The 6,200-nt window shown below is 37.7% G+C and overlaps 1 protein-coding gene across 1 annotated transcript in view; it reads left to right on the top strand.

Moving 5' to 3' along the window:
* LOC111049509 overlaps positions 1–6,200 on the top strand; it is an 82,542-nt gene that overhangs the window by 12,639 nt on the left and 63,703 nt on the right.

The following is a 6,200-nucleotide window of genomic DNA, read 5'->3' as shown; positions in this document are numbered from 1 at the left end:
GGTTTGGCATTTCTCTTAATGTTTAAATGTTTAAATGTTTAAATGTTTATATGTTGCGCATTTACGGCGAAACGCGGTAATAGATTTTCATGAAATTTGACAGGTATGTTCCTTTTTTAATTGCGCGTCGACGTATATACAAGGTTTTTGGAAATTTTGCATTTCAGGATAATATAAAAGGAAAAAGAGCCTCCTTCATACGCCAATATTAGAGTAAAAATCAGACTATAGAATTATTCATCATAAATCATTTGACAAGTGATTACCAGATGTGTGGAGAAGCCAGTCTATTGCTGTATTTCCATAGGTCTATAGTTTCAATCAGGTACTTGTGGATGAGAATACTGCGTGAGGTCTACTGTTCACAGAACTACTAGTAATACTGATGGTGATGCCCACATAATCTCTTAGGCTTGTGCGTGGGTAATGAGTGAGAGGGATGATGATGATGAGAGATGACTACTTTTTAGTATGTGTGACCGACGGCTTATCGTCTCCTCCTCCAAAAGACTGATACAAACTTAAATTCAAGGAGACTTGAGTAATTAAAACCCACTTTAACATTACTAGTAGTTCTGTGAACAGTAGACCTCACGCAGTATTGTCATCCACAAGTACCTGATTGAAACTATAGACCTATACAGCATAGACTGGCTTCTCCACACATCTGTGTAATCACTTGTCAGCTGTTTTATGATGAATAATTCTATAGTTGGTTTTTAATCTCATATTGGCGTATGAAGGAGGCTCCTTTTTACTTTCCATGCCCTATTACCATCGGTAAGGAAAGTATTGCTTTCCGAAAAAAATTAAGGTACCCCAATTTCTATGTTTCTATACGTTTCAAGGTCCCCTGAGTCCAAAAAACTGGTTTTTGGCTATTGGTCTGTATGTGTGTGTGTGTGTGTGTGTGTATGAGTGTATGTGCGTCTGTGTACACGATATCTCATCTCTCAATTAAAGGAATGACTTGAAATTTGGAACTTAAGGTCCTTTCACTATAAAGTTGCGTACACATATTCGTGCTTCCAACCCGCACCGAGCACGCTCCTTCACCTCCTCGTACCGCCCTCGTACCACCATCGAACCACAGTCGCACCGCCCACGCACCCATCATGAACGTTACGGAAGATGTTAGATCTTCTCGCGTTCCCCGGTCGAACCACTGTTGCTCGCCGGTCGATCATCAATCGCTCTGCTGGAGTGACGTTCGGTTGCGGAGCAGAGCGAAAGTCTGTACGCACCTTAAGGATCCGACACGGACAATTTCGATCAAATGCAATTCAAGATGGCGGCTAAAATGGCGAAAATGTTGTCAAAAACAGGGTTTTTCGTGATTTTCTCGGAAACGGCTCCAACGATTTTGATCAAATTCATTCTTAAAATAGTCATCGATAAGCTCTATCAACTGCCACAAGTCCCATATCTGTAAAAATTTCAGGAGCTCCGCCCCATCAATGCAGATAGATTCCAATTATCAGGCTTCAGATACAATTGAAACAAAAAAAATCAAGTGGAATAGATTGAGCATGAAAATCTCTACAATTAATGTTCAGTAACATTTTCACCTAAATTTGAAAATAAGCTTTAAATTCGAGAAAATGTGATTATTCAATTGCAAATTATTGTTGATTCTATTAAATCATTCACTATGAAGAGATAGCAGACCTCATGTGTGTCTCCAGCGTTATTGCCCTGTTACCAGCTGGCTCAAATCTTTGAATAGTAGACTTGAGATGCGCGGGTACACTAGCGTCAGGTGATCAATTTTCATAACGGCAAGGAAAGTTGTGTGAGTGCGCCACACCAGATTTTTCTTTTATATTATCCTTGAAATGCAATTTTCCAAAAACCTTGTATACACGTCGACGCGCAATTAAAAAAGGAACATACCTGTCAAATTTCATGAAAATCTTTTACCGCCTTTCGCCGTAAATGCGCAACATATGAACATTCAAACATTTAAACATTAAGAGAAATGCTAAACCGTCGACTTGAATCTTAGACCTCACTTCGCTCGGTCAATTAACTGTTCATTCTCGATTAAATAATCAATTTTATTTTATTAAGCAAGAAATTATATTCCTCAATCATTTCATTATGAATTTTCATGACTAAGATGAAATATTTTGTAACATAAAAACATATAAACATTTAAACATTAAGAGAATGCCAAACCGTCGACTAGACTCGACCTCACTTCGCTCGGTCAATTATAGAATAATATTAATTGTGCATTTACATGTTTATTTAACCGTAACTCTGTATTTGTATTCTTATTTGTAAAAACTGTTTTTTGTGTTATCTTATTATTTAATTTTGTATTTGCACAAATAAAATGATTATTTATTGATTAATTTTTTACTTAATTTGTCAGTATTATTTAAATGGGAAGTATGGCTGGTATTTATGATGATTGCTGACATAATAAGATGAACCAAGAGATGCATGACTTTTCTCACGTAGACACTTCAACAAAACCGGATGTTTTGAAAGTAATGTTCCAAGTATTCTCTCAATCTCACTCACTCACTCACTCCTCAGCTCTACAGGTCTTTGAAACCCTTGGCCTCCCTCACATAGCCTCTCCATCTGTCACGATCCTCGGCCTGCCCCCTCCAGTTACGAACTCCAAGCGTTCTCAGATCTCGTTCCACATCATCCGTCCATCTATTTCTCGGTCGACCTTTTCTTCTTCTGTTATATATCCTGTCCTTCCATATACATTTCACTACTCTTTCATCTCCCATTCTCACCATATGTCCCATCCATCTTATTCTGCCAGCTTTAATAAACCGCACAATGTCTTCATTGTTTAAGAACTGCTCAATTTCCAAATTTTTCTTCCTCTCCAAAAACCATTCTCAAAAACAGGACCCATGATTCTTCTCACTACCTTCCTTTCGAAAACTCTCAATCTTTGCACATCTCCAGCTGTAAGCACCCATGTTTCCGATCCGTAACTCACCACAGGCCTCACCAATGCTTTGTTATTGTAATTTCGTAGCTCTAGATATCAATCGAGATTTGAACAACTTGATATTAGCATAGTATGCCCTGTTTCCCGCAAATTCTCTCAATCTATAATATAATAGAGGACAGGACTGGCTTATACACGTATGGGATAGGAAATTCACGAATGACGCATCATCACGTCTCAACTACTCAACTCATTAACTTCACATTTTGCATATACATTCTTAATTTACCGAGGATGGTTATAGGCCTATTTCCAATTTTTCAAGATTTCAATAGGTCAAGTTTTTAATGGAACCCTCGCGGAGCACGGGAGTTTTCAGTTTGTCAAGTTTTAAATTATACCCTTGCAAAGCACGGGTTTATATACTAGTTCAATAATAAATTATCATACTAATTGTGATTAACTCCGGTTATTCGGAACCCACCTAAAACTGTAGGCCCATTCATCTGTCATTAGCCACGCACAAGCCTTGAGCTGATGTGGGCATCACCCTCAGCAACAAAAAATATGCACTCGACTAGTTCATCAAACTTTAGCTATTCATATACTCGATAAAATGAGACTAGAGTGAGATTTACCTTATTAAGTTAGTGAATTTCCTAGGACATGATAGGACAACGGGGATGCCGATTCTCTGTTACCACCGCCTTCTATAGTGGATAGCTGTGATTCAAGTCATCCCCCTATATCTCATCTAATATTAAATATCGGGACACCGAGCTTTGCACGTTATTTTTATTTATTGATAAACAGAACACAATTCTCTAAAATGATCGTGTTTATATTTTACAGCTGGCTATATGTCATCTTATGAATTTCTCGCTCACTCACTTTTTCCTATCCACAGCTGTTTCAGCCAAGGATGAATTATCCCTTTTTCCAAGGATGAGATCTAGTGCAATCGAATCTTTATATCATAAACCTTCTATGTTCCAAATTTCGTGAAAATCGTTAGAGCCGTTTTCGAGATCCGTTAAACATAAATAACCAGATATAAAATAACCAATAATACAGGGTGTATAATACAGAACTTGTAAATATATAAAAGTATATAAATAAAAATGTATTTGTATATTAAATATATAAATACAGAAATTGCTCGCTTAATATAATAGGATTTCTTCGATTATAGCCTACAGACAATTTATTTGACAACGATGCGGAGTTAGAGAAAGTATAACTTTATGTCATATTAACTGCTTATTCCTGTTTAAAATAATCAATGATGTTTTATCTGTCAAGCAAATATAGTTTTCAATGATTGAATAATAAATGTTCATAATTTAGATTGAATAATCTGTTAGTTTATTAGACTTCAACATAGTTTACAAACAGTTGAGCTACAGTAGTGTAGGAAATGCAAATGTACTATAGTTGGAAAGTGATAGAGCTATCTGCTTTGTGTAATGATAGACAAGGATACACTAATTTTAATCAAATACTGTCATTATAACGTGGACCTCACTATAGTAGTGTAGTTCATTATATTCCTATAAAGATCACAAACTGCATTTAAAGGTGTGGAGTTAGAAAAGGATGGATTCATCTGCTTTGTCTAATGACAGACAAGGATAGCAACACCAATGTCAATCAGGTTCTGACTTTATAACGTGGACCTCACTATAGCAATACTAGTGTTAGACATATAGACAATATGATACAGTATCAACACAATATGATACAGTATCATTTGAACTTGATACACAACACCATAATTTGATACAAGGCAGGATAGCGCTTCTGCTTTGTATAATGACAGACAAGGATAGTAGCATCACCAATGTTAATCAGGTGCTAACTTTATAACGTGGACCTCACTATGGTAAAAAAAGAGGAAATACAGTTTGAAATACCAGCATTCCTTATAAATTACATCAATACTTTCTTCCCAAATATGAAATTCTATCAAAGTTGTTTTTGTGGAAGAGTTTCATTTTATCATCTTATCTTATCTATACTGATAAAAATGAGGAATGGATTCTGTGAGATTTACTCTATAACTGACAGTATTTCTTATATGAATTACATGAATGCTTAACATTCAACCTGTACTGAAAGATTGAAAAGGATTCCAAGATTTTGAGAGGGTTTCAAAATAATAATTATTGACCTGTTCATTCCGATCTGGAAATGAACAGAAAAACAAGAAGCAGTTGAAGAAGAAGGAGGAGAATGGAAAAGGGAAGTAAATGAGAGAAAAAGATGGAAGAAAAGGGGAGAAGGAAAAGTATAGAAAGTGAAGGAGAGAAGGAGAAACAGTGATGGAGAAGGAGAAGGTGAGAAGGGGAAGGAGTGAAGGAGAAATGGTGGAGGAGAGAATAAGAAAGATAGAAGGAGAAGGATAGAAGGAGTGAAGGAGAAGGAGGGAAGGAGAGATGGAGAAGGAGAAGGAGTGAAGGAAAAAGAAAGAGAATGAGGAGGAGTGATGGTGAAGGAGGGAAGGAGAGATGGAGAAGGAGAAGGAGTGAAGGAAAAAGAGAGAATGAGGAGGAGTGATGGTGAAGGATAGAATGAGAATGAGAGAAAGAGGAGTGAAGGAGAAGGAGAGAAAGAAAAGGAGAGAAGCAGAAAAGGAGAAGGAGGTAATGAGAAGGGGAGAAGGGAAGGAGAGAATAAGAAGCAGAGAAGAAGAGAAGGAGAAGGAGTGAGGAGAAAGAGAAGGAGGAGAGAAGGAGAAGGAGTGAAGGAGAAGGTGAGAAGGAGAGAATAAGAAGCAGATAAGAAGAGAAGGAGAAGGAGTGAAGGAGAAAGAGAGAAGGAGAAAGAGAGAAAGAAAAGGTGAGAAGGAGGAGAGAAGGAGAAGGAGAGAAAGAAAAGGAGAGAAGAAGAAAGAGAGAAGCAGAAAAGGAGAAGGAGGTAATGAGAAGGGGAGAAGGGAAGGAGAGAATAAGAAGCAGAGAAGAAGAGAAGGAGAAGGAGTGAGGAGAAAGAGAAGGAGGAGAGAAGGAGAAGGAGTGAAGGAGAAGGTGAGAAGGAGAAGGTGTGAAGGACAAGGTGAGAAGGAGAAGAAGAGTGGGAGAGAAGGAGAAGGTGAGAAGGACAAGTTGAGAAGGAGAAAAAGAGTGGGAGAGGAGAAGATGAGAAGGTGAGACGGGAAAAGAGAGAAGGAGAAGAATTAGTGAAGGAGAAAGAGAGAAAGAGAAGGAGGAGAGAAGGAGAAGGAGAAGGTGAGAAGGAGAAGGTGTGAAGGACAAGGTGAGAAGGAGAAGAAGAGTGGGAG

Source organism: Nilaparvata lugens, chromosome 14 (genome assembly GCF_014356525.2).
Source record: "Nilaparvata lugens isolate BPH chromosome 14, ASM1435652v1, whole genome shotgun sequence".
NCBI classification, from domain to species: domain Eukaryota; kingdom Metazoa; phylum Arthropoda; class Insecta; order Hemiptera; family Delphacidae; genus Nilaparvata; species Nilaparvata lugens.
The sequence above is the reverse complement of the archived record's forward strand: the minus strand, read 5'-3'. Positions and strand labels throughout refer to the sequence as shown.